This window comes from Quercus robur, chromosome 5 (genome assembly GCF_932294415.1).
Source record: "Quercus robur chromosome 5, dhQueRobu3.1, whole genome shotgun sequence".
Taxonomy (NCBI): domain Eukaryota; kingdom Viridiplantae; phylum Streptophyta; class Magnoliopsida; order Fagales; family Fagaceae; genus Quercus; species Quercus robur.
This window is the reverse complement of record NC_065538.1, coordinates 52,905,123-52,918,208: the sequence shown is the minus strand read 5'-3', so window position 1 is coordinate 52,918,208 and position 13,086 is coordinate 52,905,123. Positions and strand designations below refer to the sequence as shown.

General features: G+C 34.6%; 1 long non-coding RNA gene across 1 annotated transcript; it reads right to left on the bottom strand.

Annotated features, from left to right (window-relative positions):
* Positions 1–2,545: 2,545 nt before the first annotated feature.
* LOC126726320 (uncharacterized) lies at positions 2,546–6,494 on the bottom strand. The gene is made up of 4 exons (XR_007655795.1): positions 6,228–6,494; positions 5,918–6,021; positions 4,946–5,025; positions 2,546–3,206 (listed from the first exon to the last, which is right to left on the bottom strand). It is a non-coding gene; the product is annotated as an uncharacterized LOC126726320 (long non-coding RNA).
* Between the last annotated feature and the right edge of the window lie 6,592 nt (positions 6,495–13,086).

The window sequence follows — 13,086 nt, the reverse complement described above, 5'->3', positions numbered from 1 at the left end:
GCCTCGTGCTTGATTTTTGCTTTCTTTGTTAGAGCACCTCACTATAGATTTTCCTTCACATTTTATTCTTTCTCTTATAGATGTGTATAGGGATACGACTACCCGTAATAAGCTCATTTTCCCTTCGGCTATCACGCGGATTTTATGCCATTTTTCTGTTCCTTTTCCCTCTTCTGACCACTTCTCTATCATGTGTGCCATTGACTACGCCATCGTTAAATAGAGCGAGGAGCAGTTTAGATCGAGGTGGTCCGGTATGGCAGCTCCTCCCACTCCTGCTCCATCCACATCTGCTCCCTCCTCTTCTACGGGCAATGTGACTCTCGGAGACATCATGACGCAGCTTCAGCGCATGGATGCTCGCCTTGATACACTCTCTACTGAGTTGTATCGAGTGAACATTCGTGTCGGCTGTATAGCACGACGACAGGCGGTCATAGGTGGCTTCATTCTTGAGACTTCTCCTTCACCTGCTCTAGTGGCTTTTGAGGATGAGGATGATGGTGATGATGATGCTACTGCTTCTGAGGATGATGATGATGGAGATGCTAGCTCTTCTGGTACAGATGAGATGTCTACTTGAGACTCTTACCCTTTGTCACTCGTGACAAAAAGGGGGAATAGTTTTGTATATAGGAGTAGTCATACTTAGGAGGAGAGTTAGTATAGGACCATTTTGTTAGAGGGAGTGTTGATTTTTGAGGGATTTAGTGAGGATTACTTGTATCTTTTTCTTTTCTTTTTATTTGAGATACATTCATCTTGTACATTGGGTCTTGTGACCATTATTGACATACATTGTACTTATCTTCTTTATATGTTGATGTATGTTTCTTTCACCTACCCTTACACGTATTGTTTCTTTTCTCTCTTTATGCACATGCTTCTTATTATCTGTATACAATCTATTATTTCTATTTCACACAAAAATGTCTTGATGAGTTTTGTTTAAAGTATTTCAAAAATACAGGTTGTTAAAGTCTACTTGCCATAAACTCACTTTTTGCAAAGTTTTTCAAGAGTTTGTATTAGGATAGATTTTATTGTATTCAACAAGTGAATATGAGTTGAGTGATTTATGACTTCTCTCATATGTTCATTAGTTTGTTATAGTTTTGTCACAAAATGCTAAATGGGGAGATTGTTAGGATATATGTGATTCACTTGTTAGGAACATATGTCACTATTTTATATAATTGGCTAATCCTTTGACAAAACACACTTTACTTGTATTTGGGTAGATCTAGGATGTGTTTAATATTTCAAGAAACTTTGTTTCAAGATCAAATATTGAAGCCATGTAAGTCTGTCCAAGATTCAAGTCTGAAAAGTGTCTGTCATTAAAGTTCGACAACTAACCATCTATCGAGCTTTAAGAGCTGTTCCAGCCCCGTGGCTCGACAGCTTCTCGACAGATAGCTATATGTCGAGGTTTATGAAAAACAAAATTTCAGATTTGTTTTAACTCTAATCTGTGATTATGTGTTTGGACTTTCTTTTCTCACAGCCCTAGATATATAAAAATGATTATTTTAAAGGCCGTCAAAATAGACACAAGTTGCACAAGCATTGAGAAAAATCTGTTCAAGCAAATTGTGACCGGAGACAAAGTTTTGCCCTAGTACATCTTTCTTGTGAAGAAGTTGCTTTATTTGTGTACCGTAGGGTTTTGTAACCAAGTATTTTTTGGATCTTCATCGTGTGATGAACTGAAGAATGAACTGAAGAACTTTGCAGCCAATAACCTTCTCTAGTTGGTGATTGAAGTCGCATACTGGGATCCGCGCAATTAGTTAGTCACGTACTGAGAGCCATGCATTACAAGGAAAGATTGTCATTACAGGACAAGTCCAATTGGGTATTGGGGTAAGGGTTCAACGGTAAGGTTGTATAAGGTATTGGGATTCCTTTATTTGTAACCGCTTGTTGTGATAATAGTGAATTCTTGAGAGTAATGACCTTAAAATCACTTGGTGAGGTTTTTGCCGTCTAGGTTTTCCCCATTCATAAACAAATCACCGTGTGAATTTATTTTCTGCTGCATATTTAGTTTAATTGGTGATTTGTTTAGCTAATTAATCAATTAATTCATCACAAGGGGTCAATACATTCTTGGCCTATCATAAGGCCTTGAGCTTCTCATCATAGTAGATCTCTATCTTATTTGTAAGATTCTGCAAGCAAGAAACACGCAAATATTTCATCAAAACATTAATTAACCAAAATTCAAATCAATAAAAGATGAAGGAATTAATGTCTACCTTATCAGAAAAGAGGCAAATAAAGAATAACAACTACATTAAGGGTTTGTTTGGATACCGCTTATTTTATTGAAATTAAAAATTTATTACTAAAATTACTGTAGATAAAAGTAAAAGTTAGTTGAAATAATACAGCAGGACCAATGAATAGTACCTTAAAATACAGTGAGGCTATAAATAGTACTAAAAATAAGCTGAATAGTAAAATAATTTTAATTTTTCATTAGTATCCAAAAAGTATTACCAAAAAATAGAGTTTTATATATGAATGTGATTCCTTCATATATGAATAAAATAACAACTCTATTCACCTTTTCTCTTCAATTTTTTTAGATATGTTGGTAAAGACTGAACGTATAAATACTCCCCTGGTTTCCCATTAATCTCAAGACATCAGACCTAAAACTCAACTTCTTGGATATAATTTACATGGAAGATAAGGACCTGCACAACACCAAGAAAACAGAGACAAAGTAGAAAAAGTACAAAAGAACTTATACTTCCTAAGTCCTAACTAATCTACTCTAGAAGTCACTGACCCAGCTGCACTTGTCAAAAATCAATAAATTGCTGCAACCGTAGAAGGTGGTCCAATTTAACTGGACGGACATTACTTGCTGACCAACCACTTGCATCTAAGCCACAAACACTGAAAAATAAGAAAGACTCCAGGGGGAAGGCTTGCTACAAAATCCATTTGGACCTAATGTCAATAAACTTTGCTGTTCTCCTTCCAATTTTTCCATTTCACATCTGTTGATTGACTAATCTTTCAGCAACTATCCATCCAAGATGAGAGGTACTACAGCATATTTTAGTTTTTTTTTTTTTTTTTTTTGGGGTGTAATAGCTCCATTGTTTCTAACTCTAGCCATAGGTAGATTTTGACCTCTTCTCATTGAATATGCTTCTGCAGCTATCTAACAAGAACAATGCATGATAGCCCTGCAATATAAACAACTTGTGTCAACCACACTAAGCAATCAAGATACAAAATAGAGTTCTTCTTATGAAAGTAAATGCATGGGTAATGTGAACCGTGCCTGCAATAACTACTCATTAAAGGCTTCATTTTCTTGCTAATAGAACTGCTAAAATAAATATCTAGCTCATGTCCATTCATGAAACTTATTTTAACACATGAGGCCCACTGATTTAAATCTAATCAAATTGCAATAAATTGAATATCCCTGACCAAATTTATATGTACAGAATTTTCCATTAGGCATCCTTTATCAAAAATAAATAAATACATGAGGCATTGAGTTACTGTTACATGGTATGGCAATGAGCCAATGAGTACAAGTAATTAACAAACAAGAAAATCTCTTACAACCAGGTGTGTGCAAGTCTAACGCATGGGCACAACTAACAACAACTACAAGGCCAAGACACACATGCAAAATGGTTGCAATAGATCCCTTTTTTATTCCTTCCCTCTCTAAAAGTGCCATGATAGCAGCCTAAAGCAAACTCGGGCTCTTCACAGTTTGCAATGCCCACTATTTTTTCCATGCTTTTTCTTTAATATTTATTCACTAATTATGAATCATTCAAACTAGAGGCTGTATTAGACACATGAACTTCCACTATTTTTTAGCTTATTTTCTTCTAATATTTCTAAAATTTGACCACATTATCAGCCTCATTCACAATCCACATTTTATAAAATTATTGCAGACCAATCCAAACCAAAATTAGATGAGCTTTCTTTTCCAAACAATTAGATGATTTTTTATTTTATTTTTACAGAAATATATAGTGTTAAAACAAAATCATTACACATCGATCATGCTTACTTTGTTTTCAGAGAAACCTATTACTATAAGCCTCAAAGCTATATACCCTTTACATATGGATCGTGATTTTTTATGTCTAGACTGGTACAGACCAGGTTGAAGGATAGTAAATGTTTTCCACTTCCAGTCAAGGAGTCTAGCAATGAGAAATACATCAACTTAACGCAGTAGCTAGGAAATATCAATTTAAAAACATATGGCTTTATCAAAAGTTATTCTATAGTTGAGGAAGTGTTATCATTGACTTCATCATCACATCATGATGAGTAAGTTAACTAAATCAGAGTTGCCTAATGCCTAACACTACTCCTCCTATGAGTAGTCTGCAATTAAAGGAGATATTTGAAGCCAAAATAGTCGAATTGAAAAACAAACCTAAACTCAAAAGCATTTTGCATTTACATGAAGGAAAATCAATGTTTACCTCAAGGAGTAAAAGTCCTACGACACCAAGTACAAACCCTGCACCTCTAACAAACCTAATGGACTCACCAAATAGCAAAGATGCAAGTATAGTCACTGTTAAAGATTGAGAGTCAATTATCAAATCATCAAGACTCAATTTCATGTTTAAACTAGCATTTCCATTGGTCAAGAAAGTCAACTTCAATGGCAATAAATAACAATTCAACTATTTTTGTAATTAGTAAGAGTAATTATATTAATAAACAAATTAGGTTCCTATACTCAGACAATACAAACAAGAAACCATGACCATAATAACAATAATGCACTAATATATTATCACATCCACCACAACACAAGTTACAAATCCACAAATAGCAAAATTACAATCACAAATTATAACTATAAATCAATAAAAACATTTTCAGATTTAGTAAAAGACCCAATACACCAAAACACAAATATATAGATACTACATACTCCTTGGATTCTCTTGCCGGTGACAGGGCACTTGGGTCCACTTGCCCTCTTCTCAGTGATCTGATACACCAACTTCCCACCTTAAAAATCAACACAAAAACACAACCCCATATCAAAAATACAAACTCAAACCTCAAAAATCCACAAACAAACACAAACCTATATAAAAAATAAATAAAAAAGTCGAACTAAAACACCAATTTCAGAACAAAAACAAAAACCCAATATACAAATTTGAGATTTTTAAGCAAAGTTCAATGGTTTTTACCAGGGGTCTTGATGACCCCTAATAAGTGCACTACAAACTAATAAGTTCATTTTTCACCTTGATGATGTTTCCCCACCCTTAGTTTTTCTAATGAATAAGTGATATTATTGATCAACAAGTGAAACTAGAAATATAAACACCAATTCTCAGTAGGGAAACCTGAGACTCCAACAACACAGGGTTAGAAGTCAGACACCAACCCTTAACCTGTTCTAGCACTAAAAATAGAGAAAGAAATGTTTCACTGGGTCTGTTTGGGATCCACTTATTTTGCTGAAACTGAAATTTTTTGCTAAAAGTACTGTAGATAAAAATAAAAGTTAGTTGAAATAATATAGTGAAACTCATGAATAGTACCAAAAAAGTGCAACGAGACCCATGAATGGTAGCAAAAATAATCTGAATAGTAAAATAAATTGGCAAAAATAATCTTGCCAAACAGACACTTAGGATCCGTTTGGAAACAGCTTATTTTGCTGAAAACTGAAAATACAGTAGTAAAATAATTTTTAAATGTGTAAAGAGTGCCGAAGTTTGTGGTCAAGTAAAAAAAGAATTTATTCTAAAACCATACACAAGACAATAATAATTCATAGTGGTGAGGTCACAGCTACTCCAATTCATCACAAATCTGATAAAAAAAAAAAAGTGACAAATTAAAAATTAGAACCACATTAAGCATGAAGCTCAGCTAAAGAACTTACCAAGCACTTGTAATTTGAACTCACAAACGTTCTAGCTTTCAATCCCACAAATAGTGAAATTCGAACTCTCCTTGACCATCCATTGAGCTGAACTCCCAATGCACCTGCAATCACATTGAAAGCATGCAATACACAAAACCACAAATTCAATTTTGACATAACATTTCAAATTCAAGGATAAAAACCACAAAAGTTCAAAATCTTCCCAGCGAATAACAGAGTATGGCCAAAATTCGAGTCTAAGAAAAAAAAAAAACTGATCAAAAATAAGTTTTTAAAACAACGAAATCGAGAGAAATAGAAAAAATACCTAATCGGAGGGAGAATAATAGAAAAATTGAGTCGAGAAGCTGTTTAGTTGCATAGAAAATAACAGGAAAATCAACCGCCAAGACCTATGAAAGAACAAGAGCGAGAGAGAGGGAGCGATTGGATTCTATTTGGTTGCCTAGAAAATAACAGGAAAATTAACCGTTGAGACCTATGAGAGATTGAGAGAGAGAGAGTGATAGAGCGAGAGTGAGAGTGATAGAGAGAGGGTGATAGAGCGAGAGTGATAGAGAGAGAGGGAGCAATTGTAGGATAAAAATATTTAATAGTAAAATACCTATATAAGCTCTATGTTTTTATTTTCAACATTTATAACTCGTTGATTAAAATATTTAATTTCTTTTTTCAACTTTCATCCAACTTTTGATATAAATTATCCCTATTTAATCAGTTGGCATGTGAATATCTCATCACTTATTTAGCACTTATTTCAATAGTTATGCCAATTGTGAAAATACAAATGTGAATTTTTTTACAGTTGAGTGCAAATGTAGAAATTAAAGGCTTTTATCAACATTTTTTAATGACAGTGGATGCAAATATGTTGAAAAAGCTCATGTTTGTTGTAGTGATTATCCTAGATAAAGTCTTTTTTTGGTATATTTAGCTTTGAACATATTTTGAGCCTCTGTTGGGAGTTAATGCGCTTCCAAGATATCATGGCTACTTCATTTTCTTCCTACATGTGGGAGTTCATGACCTTGCATAATATTCTGCCTACCTACTTAGATCTAACCTTCTTTTTCCACAGTATTAGCCGGAGATAGATGCAAATGTTATAGTGGGTAATGTTGTAAGTAATAGTGCGGATGCTGGATCTCCTTTATCCGAACAGGTATTATAATCCTATTCTTCTCTATCCCTCTCTTCCTTATATCCTTTCATTGCTCCCGTAATTAGAAAATGTGCAAAAGAACATTTAGTTAAACTTAATGATGCCATATTTATGTTGTATTTGTGTTTTCATATTTTTTGCAAACAATTAGTCAAGCACTGGGACTCCAAACTTGAACATATAACAATATCTGTACTTAAATGATGCAATACTGGATGAATGTAGAGGGGCAAGGATGGAACATCCTTTTGTACTTTCCAGTTCCTATGTATTTTGTGGCATAGTGTATAAGCATCTGTTCTATAACTGTCTTGTATTAACAACTTAGACAATTATGTAGTAGTACCCTACAGTATTTTCGTTTACTTATCCAAGTAGGATGTAGCCTGTTTAGTATGTGTTTAACATGTATTTGGTAAGGCTTATGTTTTGGTAGCTATTTAGTTAAAGTCGTTTTCGTCCTCAAATATAAACAAATAAACTACCTAAACAAAAGTTAACCAACTGTCTTTTAACTATAATGGATAGATTGTATTAGAACTTCATAAAGGTTAATCTGGCTCTCAAGTCTTTTCACTTGTATTTAAAGGTCTAAGTATGGTTCATGACTATATTGACCCAGCTTACAGATATGTACCCAACTGTGCAGAAATGGACATAAAGAACTAGGTAGTAAGACACCTTAACTACCAATAATCGTATTCATAGCTCAAATTTGATTATTTTTCTGAAATATGAAAATTTTGAAAGCTTTTAGCAGTGAAATAAATGGTATAAATAACTTTTCATCAATGATGGGGGATCAAATAACTTTTCATTAATGACAACAAAGTTATTGCCATTACCCCATGCAATGTTTCTTCCTAGCAACAGGAAGTGAGAATAGATAGAAAATTAACCATAAACACCCAAACCTGAATACGCAACGGCCTTCATTTGATTACAATACTTCCTGTTACCATCTGTCCACCTTAACTCTATAACTAAATCATACCATGAACAGAGCAATAATTAAGAAACTCAATTCACATAAAACGAATCTCAGTCCCAAAAAAAAAAAAAAAAAAAAATTCAATTATACAGCCATGGAAGCAGAGAGTCATAGAGATTAGAGACACCAATCCATGAACTTCCCTTCCAATCCATATATATTGACTGAACTGTATCTCATTCAGCATGTATCTGCACTCTTAAAGAGTGTCATAAAGTCACCAATCCATGAATCACCTAGTAAAAGTTACAACTTCGTAGATGCATTTTACTAATTTGTTAACAATGAGCACTGTGCGTGCACCCATTCGTAGATGCATTTTACTAATTTTGCAAAATAGCTAACAATTTTGCTCGGTGTGCTTCACATTGCTGACTTGCATTCTCCAACTCAGCAGTCAATTCCTGAATTTCCTTGTCCTGCAGAAAGGAAACAAAAAGACTATAAATTATTTTAAATTGAGACACAGGTGCACCTATAAGAAACAAATTAACTTTAAAATGGGAGTACCTCACGAATTACAAAACTTAGTTCAACTTATTTAACTCACAGTTGAGCCACCTATCTCAATGAGCTTCAGTTAAAATTATTTAATTCAATAAAAAGGCTAAAGTGATACCTTTTCAATGTTCTCTCTTCAAGCATACGTGCATGCTCCACCGAAACATCTTTGAATTAGCTGGTACTGGAGTTTGGATCATGGCAATATTTATATTTAAATTACTCTTGGGCTGAGAAACTGCACAGTTCCAACAAGGGGAAACATCTTTGAATTGTCGTAAATAACTACACAATGCCACATCTTAAGTAATTGCATTTACTTTGGGTCAATAACCCAGTCTGCAGCTTTGAAAACTAGCTCTTAATCAGTGTTTTCTTTAATTCTTGTTACAGAAAGTTAGGGTCATAAACCCTGACATAATCTTCTATAACTATTTTTGATTAGCAAAACAAATTGAAGATACAGTTTTCTTTTCTGTATATATATAAAATCGACTTGCCTGACTTTTTCTCTGGACAAACCTATGCTGAAGAGTAAGCACAATATAATTGTTAAAAAAAAAAAAACCTAGATATAAAACTAATTATTTATTACAGTTCTGAAGCGTCGTAGAAGCATAAAGTCAATTAACATAACCAATACATGTTCCAACCCTTAATGTTTAGAGTCAAACATAGCAGTTAGTTAAGGCAACCTTGAAACTTAGCAAAACACATTTTCACTTGAAATACTATCATCATGCTGCAAAAAGATTTTATTTCATATCAGATAAAAGAGCATTATGGGACCAATTAAAGAAAATAAAAGAGAAAACCATCTAACGAAAACATACCAAATAAAAACATACAATAGACATAAGGAGTATTACAAAAGTCAAGGGCTTATATATGGTTCGGATTCAGACTGCAAAATTGACCTGGAAAGTTAGCAGCTCTAAAAGCAAGATTTAACACGTGAGATTACAAGTTTAGGTACAAAGAGGACATGTGTGATTAGTCCCTGTTGCTGCAACTGGTAAAGGTCTGAAAGGAGAGCTTGATCCTACCGCGATGGATTATTGGTATGACTACAAATCTGCACTTGCCTTCTGTTGTTGCTCATTATAATGATTCTGCAGAATCCTAGGTCTTTAGCTTTGAGGATTGCCTCCACCAACGCTTCCTGTGCTGCCATGTATTGAGAATGTCTCCCACTGTTAGCTCCTCCTTTGAATAGAGTACCTCCATTTAGCTTAATGGCTTCAAAAGCAAAGCCGCACCTCTTTGATCTCCTATTCCTGTGTGCTGCCACCTTGATGAGAACTTGCCAATTCTGATTAGATACAGTTTGAAGTTGCTTTTGGCTTGTATTGATTTTCTGCTCTTGGTTTTGTTGGAAAGCTTCCCGGTACCTGCAAATGAGAGACTGAGAAGTGAGAACTACCTCTATTGGATTAGGTACCTTTCCTTGATGCAGAACCAGATTTCCATGATTCCAAATTGACCACAAGATGGTGAAAAGGGACTGCAGGTAAATTCTGTATTGCTCCAAATGTCTGCTTGTGGTTATGCAATGTAATAACCATTGTTTTGCTGTGTTGAGGTTTAGCTCAGAAGTTCTAATCTCAAGGATTGAACCATGCCAAACAGCTATTGCAAAAGGACAATTTAAGAAAAGGTGGGATGTGGTTTCTTCCTCTTCATCACACATCAGGCGTCTGTTAAGAGGCAGGGATACCTCTTCTATTTAGATTTACAAAGACAGGTATACTATTATGCAGGAAATTCCAGATGAATGTGAGAATTTTCAAAGGTAATTTGACTTTCCAAATCAACTTCCATACAGCTGGAGCTATATCAGACGCACTCTGAGATGTCCTGCTTGTGTGGTAGTCAGTACATATGGGACCAAAAATGATTCAACTATTCACAATTGTCTGAGCGATATTTTAATAATCAATGACTATTCCTAAATCAATACAAATGAGGACAAAAATATTGCAACCTACATATGGTCCATTCGTGTGCAAAATGTTTTCCACAATACAGCATGAATTCAATCTTCTTGTAATATCAATTGAAAATTTCACATTTTTCTAAAAAAAATTCTAATAAAATCCATCTATGGTCTTTCTGTACTTGTAAATTAGCATTTTCTTTTTGGGTCTAAGTTCTTGGCTACTACCTACTGCATATAACAAAATATTATATTAGATGTGCTTTCACACAAGTACGTCATTCTTCAATAGTAAAACACATGTTAAGACTAAAACATAGGTTAAGAGTTTTGTAGTTTAACGGTGCTATTTGATTCTCAATAAAACACTTGTTAAGAGTTTTGTTCTTTAGTGATGCTATTCAATTCTCCACTAGAACTGAATTTGGATTTGAATCTCCCTTGTAAGTAAAAAATATCAATAAAAAACCACACACCCACCTATTATTTTATAATTACCTGACATTCTGCCTATATTGGAATCTTGATGGGGGTATATACAAGTGGATCTAGAGTATTTAGTTTGAGATTTGGAATAACTAATAAAACCAGATGCACGAAATGCGGTCTGGCCAACTGTGAATAAATCATAGTTACCGTTACTCTACTTCCTACTAAGGGAAAACATTTCTTGGTAAAACCCCATTTTTGTTTCCCATGAAACACTGTAATAGTATATTGCATGTGCCATAAACTTGATATCTACTAATAACGAGTCCTGCTTGATTCATTAAATGCCTTTGTGGAAAAGGACAGATTAATTTGGTTAACAGAGAGGAATGACTGACTAAATATCCAATTAGAGGAACTAATTGGATATGACTGAAACCCTCTCGCCTTCTCCATCTCTAGAATCCAAATTTTTGCAGAATTTCACAAAAAAGGAGGAGGAACTCTGACGCAGGACAACCAGAACAAAACTAAAATGACGGAAAAATAAAAGATATGACCTAGGAGTCATCACCTAGGCCTTGCTTAGAGTCAGCACCAAGCGGGGAAACCACTAGAAGTCAGCACCTAGGGTAAACCTGGAGTCAGCACCAGACCAAAAGAGATTGATAGGCCACAAATTGAATGACTCCTTGTGATAGAAATTAATTAATTAATTAGCCAAGTTATTAATTAATCAATTTATCATGCAAACGCGTGGTAGCACAAACAAATCACCAATAAACTAATTATGCAGCGGAAAATAAATAACACGGTGATTTGTTTACAAATGGGGAAAACCTAACGGTAAAAACCCCACTGGGTGATTTTTAGGTCACCACTCCCGAAACTCCACTATTATCACAACAAGCGGTTACAAGTAAAGGAATCCCAATTACCTTACCAACTTACAGTTGAAGCCTTACCCCAATACCCAATTGGACTTGTTCTGTAGTAACAGTTCCCCTTTTTGATGCACGACTCCCAAGTACGTGACTAACCAATTACGCGGATCCCAGTACGCGACTTCAATCACCAACTAAGAAGGATGTTGGCTGTAAAGTTCTTCAGTTCATCCACACAATGAAGATCAATAAGATGCTTGGTTACAAAACCCTACGGTGCACATATGAGTATCAGAGAACCAGTACTACGTACTTACTGAATGCTGAGATGATGATGAGGAGGAGGAGGAGAAGGCAGCTTTGATATTGTAAAATTTCGAGTACGTAATAGATATTCCAGAAGCTTGATTTGTGACTTTGCAAACCCCAGGTTTGGCCTCCCATGAAAATGGTACATTAACTTCAGTGTAAACTTCACTTTGGAAAGATTTCCTATGTTGCATGCATGGTGAGTGGATATATACAAAGAAAGTAGGTTTTGGCTATGGTCTTATATATAAGAAGAGCTAATGATAATTTGCTTTACACTTTTTAACGGCTACTAGCTAAGGTTGTTAGCATATAAACTTAAATATAGGGAAGAGATCACAACTGAATGATAGGGAAAACAAGACCTTAGACCAACTTCATATTCACAGATTTTACATGCCGATTTTATGAGCAAATTAATAAACATAATGTGCCCTTGGATTCTCATACATTCATCACAAACCAAAATGTTGCAAGATCTCTTGAGATTGGAGAATATCTCAAGGTGTTGTGTCCTTTTTCCTTTTTGCTAAATACTAAATCTTTATTGCCACCAAAAAAACATAAAGCCAAGAACAAGAACAACAAAATAGACAAGAGGGCCACACAAAATAAAACCTGGCTCTAATTAACAATCTCTTGCATTAACTAAACAAAATGAAACGTGGAGCTTAGAGATAGAGAGAGGCCTAGCTAGTTTATTATGGACAACACTATTAAAAGCCCATTTAACAATATAGAGACATTTTAGCAGACAAGATACTTTAAAGTTGAAAGAAGTCAAAATATCATAGTACAATTCACAATTCACCCTCCAATACAATTTTCGAAAATTTCATGACTTTAAAAGAGTATTTTTTTTCTCCATGAAAATCACAGTCTTTCATGCAAAATGGTAATGATCCCCCCCCCCCAAAAAAAAAAAGTTATTAAAGTAATAATAGTCAATTAGGA